Genomic DNA, 6110 nt, shown 5'->3' with positions numbered 1-6110 from the left:
GCGGCCATACAGAGCAGCCCAGTGCCACCTGCGTCACTCTGCATCTCGGTGGGGACCCTCCTCTGGTCTTCTTCCCCCTACATGCAAAATTTGTAGGATCTTAACATCTTCCTGACTTCTCTGTCAAGCACGGTAAATGTTGTTTTCCAAAATGAGTGGGGGACAGTGGGAAGAAACTGGCAGCATGACTGCACAAGCTTGATTTCTCTAGCAAATCAGGTTAAAACCAACCGAGTTGTTTACGCTTATTCCTTGCCATTGCAGTATTGCCACTCCTGCTAGAGCACCTCCCTGCTCCGAAAGCAGAGGTCCTGGATGCAGAACTCTACATTTTCACATTGAATTTTGCTGTTCAACTTCAACTAGCAGGCATTCGATTCGAAGGCACCGAGCACAAGGGAAGCCCTGAAACTGCTGCCAAAAATCAGGCCCTGGGCGAGTGATGCCAAGCGTCCGAAATGATCCAAGGCGGTGGGGAATGCGGGCTGCCTCTTCCTCCGCACCCCGTGCCGAGCCCCCGGGGATGTGCCGGGCGGCCTCTCACCGGCTGGCCCGGGCATGGCCCGAGCTCTAATAAGATCAGTCCTGCAGCATGTTTCCTGAGCAGCAGGAACAATGAGCCTCTGTCCCGCATGCCGCCGCAGTGAGAACAAGAACCAGACCGAAAAAAAAGAGCGGGGGAAGAAAAAAAAAAAGAAAGAGGGGGGGAGGAGAAAGATCTTCATCTTTCAGCAAAGCTGCACTCGTATTCACCTCCTGCCTTAGCAAAGCTGAAACGCGCAGTGCCTACGCCCGCAGACAGACAATAAGTTATCAACGCTGGTGAAGGACAACGTGGTTTTTTTCCAGCACAAAGCTGGAACCACCCCCCTCCAGGGACCCCTTGGCCTCGTCTCATGCCCATTTCCAGAGCTGGTGACAAATTCCACATCACTGCAAAGGAATTTCCTTTCCCTTCCAGAGATAAGGGACCGCGCTGGGTGCAGCAGAGCGGTGTCCGTGTGCCCCCAGCCCCAGCTGGCATCTCCGGCCGTCCCGCACCGCACCAGCCCCCGTGGCGTGGGCTCTTCCCTCCTGGCAGAGGGATTTGCCGCGCTGCCCCAGGGGCAGGTAACAGCCCCCTCCCATTAGCAAATGAGGTCGGTGGTCCAAACGTGGAGGGTAACTAACCAGTGAAGCGGAGATCAATAAATGGTCGGACACCGGACTGTCTTAAAATCCCGTTTTGCTGTTGTTCAAGGCTTTCGCCTAAATGACAGCTGCAGGTTCTTGGGGGATTTGATCTTCCTCCCACCCTGGCAGCCAGGGCAAGCCAAAGGTTTCCCGCAGCGCTCCCTGGCCCCTGCCTCCAGGCTGGCTTCCCAAAAACACTCCTCACCCCCCGGGAGCCTGCCCACAGCAGAGCCAAGGGGCCTCAGTGAAGCAGTGATGAGCTTGGACCAGCCAGGCTGTGTTGGCCCCACTGCTTGTAGATTTTCCTTTGGAGAGGTTTTTAGGAGAGAAGCTCTCCTAAAAAGTCCTTCAAGCGTGGCACGAATTATTCTCTTCCCCTGCTGCTTTTTTGCCTAAAGCTTTCCCCTGGGCCAAGCGATTAGTTTGTGTGACTCAGTAGCTTTGATGGAGCAAGGCTGATTTACACCAGTTGATGAGCTGCTCTGATTTTCTTATAGAAAATCACTGTTAGGCTGTTACACTTAACCTGTACTAAACTGTGCATGAATGATTTATTGTGTACTTCTCATGCAAATGACATTAATAGACTCTGTCATACATAGGAGAAGATGCTAGAAGATTACTAAAACCTGCTGCACTTAAAAATGTTTCAGAAGAAAATAATGTCTTATATTGTATTACCTGAGAACTACATCTGACTCTCCCCTTGAAGACACATACATGAGAGAACAGTGTGAAGGTTGCGTTGCACTGCATTGTTCGTGAAGCACCTTGAGGCTTTAACAGAAAAGCTACAAGAAGTATTTTAAAGGAATATATATTGATAACCAGAGCTGCATTACAGGGAAGAAGAGAACTGTTTTCCCCACGTATCTTGTTCAACCCGACTCATGATCCAGGAGTGTTTGATGACTTCAGGATCAGACTGCAGAGAAGAAACAAACCAAAAGCAGTCCTGTCTAATTAACTGAACATATTTACATGTGTAAAACTCTCCTGTAGTCCTCGTAATGACTAATGCATAATTATGCACAGACAAATCCCCACAGTAAACACAAATATTTTTGTTTGTGATTATTTATCTCAGGAGAGCTTAGCAATTTGTCAGGGCTTTGCTGAGCTTCTCAGCTGAGCCAAGTGAGGTGTGGGCAGCTGGTGACTGCCCATGGTCACCCCAGGAGCCATTTGAGCCATGCAGCAATAGAGGAGGGCAGATTTTTGCTCACAAAATGTTTTTGCACTGGGAAATGTAGGTTTGGATCAAAACAAAGTATTTTGCAAGTTTATCCCAATTTCACGGAAATACCATGGTTTTCCCCAAGTTTAGAAAACGTTCCCAACCTTTCCATGCTACAACCCCCTTTCTTGTGCACCGCCTCCCCCAGACTGCCGGGATGGGAATGGGCTCACGTGTACTCATCGTGTCTAGATGTGATGTTACCAGGTGATGTTTGTCCCCCAAGAAAAGCCATTTCCTGGTGGCTCCTTCCTCTGCCCATGTTCAGTTTTCTGAACTGCACAGCTGAGCTGCAGGAGGCAAGTAGGACAGGCATCCTCGGGGATGCAGCATCCTCCAGCCTGTTGTGGAGGGGATGTCTGTGGAGGAAAGGGACATGCTCCAGTGGCCAGATCACTTGGTCCCTTCACCATGAGAGGACCAGCAGGGACACAGCAGCTTCCTGTAGGGAAATACTGTTTTCTCCCAGTGCCTGCAGGAGAAACAATGAAAAAACATGTGGAAAAAAATTAATCCTTGTAGCCAATTTGGAATGAAGATTTTAGCTGGGACGGAGGGAATCTATTGGCATGTCGATCCATGCACCACGAATGCTTGGGAGCCAAGGGAGCGCTGAACAGAGCAGAAAGCAAGAGCACTTGCAGGGTATAAAAATGTAGTTTTAAAGTCTTCCCACTGGCCTCAGTGGATGCCAGATTGTTGTACTTTGACTTCAGCTTTTGTTGTCCGCTGGTTCGCCCCAGGGCGTTTCACAGCTCAGCAGCAGGGATGGACAAATCTCCCCTACGCACACCCTGACCGACACATGTTTGACATCAGCTTTGATGTCCCCTGGTTTCAGTGGGGCATCTGTATCAGAAAATCCGTAGTGCTTTCCTCTTACACAGTGCGTTATGGTGGCCTGGAGAGATGTGGGGGAAGGCAAGCATGAGGTAGCATTCCCAAGCCAACACCACGCTCTTCACGGGCAGGTACAGGCAGCTGTGGGCCTGTCTGCTGGGCGCCCCGAGCTGGCTGGACATGTGGGAGCTCTGATCCACCCCACTGGTGTCACGTCTCCTCCCTGACCATGCCACCACCCTGTCTGGGAGCAGCGTGGGCATCTCACCCCGCTCCGATGTCTGCGCAGTGCAAAGAGCCTTCCTAAACCTTGCAGGAGTCACCAGGCTCTCGGTCTGCTCTCCGAGTCCTCTGTGCCATGTCGTCTTAATCCATGGAGCCATGCAACCCCTAGTGATAAATTCATCACTTAGTCAATGGCTTTCCTCCTAAAATCCTCTTCAGGGAACAATTCTCCTATGTCTGATACAGTGACTAATTGATAACTTTCTTTAAGGGGACTGCATGATAACTTTCTTTAAAGCAGTATATTATGATCAGTGGGTTTTCCAAGGAGCGTGCTGCTCTCTTAATTCTCACCTTCGTTATTTTAATACCTCTGTAAAATGGATTTCTAATGGATCTATATTGCCATAAAACTTTAGGGATGGTGGGTGGGTATCAATAAATTCTTTGCAATCCGAGTGACTCCGCCAGCCGGGTAGGGAGCAAAGTGACAGGCTCTGAGGAGAAGCCAGGTCTTGACTCAGGGCTGCAGCTTCCAGCGGCATGACCTTCCCTGATTTGACCCCATCCTGCTGTCTCTGAACACCTTGCAAAACTTCATTAAGCAACATGACTAGTATCTGTCACAAGCAATTCTTTCTCTCCCACCTCCTCACCCCAGGGATAAATCATATCAGCTCTGTCAGGAATACAGAAGCTGCCCTAGGTACAATCCAACCCGAAGTGTTGATACGTGGTAAGTCTGTGCAGAATAATAGTCATCACGTCAGAGCATTTTCACCCAAAGATCCCAAGGCAGGCAATAAATGTACATTATATTGGCATCACCCCCCTTCAAAACGTTCTCTGCTACCAACAGGATGGAAGGCAGCAGCCACTATCCCCAGCTTAATCAAAGAAAGAAAGAAGTGGATGTTATGGCCCTCCGAAAATATGGGGAGATTTGAGAGAGGTCAAATTATTCCTATGATGATTAGCCAGGACATTGGGAAAAACTCTTTTACCATTGGATCCATCACCTGGTCTCATGAAAACTGCTCAAGAATCTTATTTTTGTCTCATTCAGGTTCTTGGGCTAGAATAACTCATTTTTACCTCGGACATTGAAGTAGAGGGCCCAGCAATTGCTTAGAAACAAGCTGCAGCTGTAAGCATTTGCTATTCTGCCATCCTTTGCCCTGAAGAGCTCCCAGGAACGGGAGGTGTTGGAGTGAGGGTGATGCCTGCACTTTGTAGCACGCGTGCGTGGTATAAAGGAGTCCCCAGCCAGAAGTGGAGGAGACCGGAGTCAGATGTGTTGGCTTGTTTCGTTGCTAGCATTTGAGGTCAGATGTGCCATTTATAGAGTCCTACTGCAAAACCCCACCAAAGGCTGTTGTTTGTGCTAAGGAAACGGTGTTTAGCTGCCACTGGCGTTGCAGAGGCAGTAAGGGGACAGTGCCTGGCCTGAGGACTTGGGTTTCTTTTTTTCTTAAGTATTTGCAAGTCCTTTAACCACTGTTTTGATAGCTGGTGGGGTGCTAGAAGATATTTTCTTCCCTACCACTTGTTTCAGAAGAATTTTCGTCCCTTGCGTTTTTTGTTCTGGTGCAGCTGTTTGAGCTATTCGTGTCAAAAAAGGTCAGACTGGTATATACAGCAAATTAACCTTTTTGTGGACTGCCTCCAACTCTGCTTTATTTCCGTCAGGATAAGAGACTTGCAAATAGGTAGGAAACGAAAAGCATCTTGAGTTTTGAGCACATCGGGAAAACAGCTCCAGTGCTTTCCATACGTGCATGAGGCTCTGTGTGGGATGAAGATAAAAATCAACAATCTGAAGGAGACTCTGAAAAACCTTTTTCTGAAAGGCCTTTTCAGCAAAGAAATGCTGGCACCTTCCTCCTCGTTCATTGAAAGGTTGGGTAATAGGTTTTTTTTCCCTTTCTGCTGCAGGATTTTTATTACAGACACTTGGCTTGGCGTCCCCCCCTGTCAGCCTGCCAGTGCCAGACGTAACAACTTCAGCATTTCACTGGGGTTTTGCACACTCAGTGGTGGGTTTTCTGTAACATCTGCAGCCATGCCTGGATGATGGTAACTCTGTGCCACCAGAATAGCCTGTGTCATCCCTCTGCTTGTTCCAACCCCCTTATACCAATAAATGATGTCCATGAAGGTGAAAACCAGAGCAAAAGAAACCTATTCTTGGAAACACTTTTACTGTCAGGAGCATGATGCATCTCTGCACATTTTTCCAGCCTCTAGACTTTACTCGGGGTGCTGCGTTCACATGTTACAACCTCTAAAATGTTGCTTCCTCTCCCCCAGAGTAAGCTATAGGGTAAGCTATAGGGTCAGGTCCTGGGCTCTGACCCCTCTGTTCAGGGCAGATCATGTACTTAATGTTAAACAGCTACTGATAATAAGCAGAATGCGTTATCGCAGCTGCTGTGTGCTGTGGCAAGTAGGGTAGGGAGTCATGCGCTTCTTGCTTGCTTTTTGGCCTCAGGACACTTGTGTTCTTGTTTATACAATAGCTCTGCTTGGAGAGCAAGAATAAAAAATACCTTGTTTTTCCCCCTTACCAGATTGCTGTTTAGCATCATGCTACATCTCTCTCGTGGGAAATACAGGTTAGAGCCTCTCAGGTTGG

This window comes from Ciconia boyciana, chromosome 16 (assembly GCF_034638445.1).
Source record: "Ciconia boyciana chromosome 16, ASM3463844v1, whole genome shotgun sequence".
Taxonomy (NCBI): Eukaryota; Metazoa; Chordata; class Aves; order Ciconiiformes; family Ciconiidae; genus Ciconia; species Ciconia boyciana.
The sequence above is the reverse complement of the archived record's forward strand: the minus strand, read 5'-3'. Positions refer to the sequence as shown.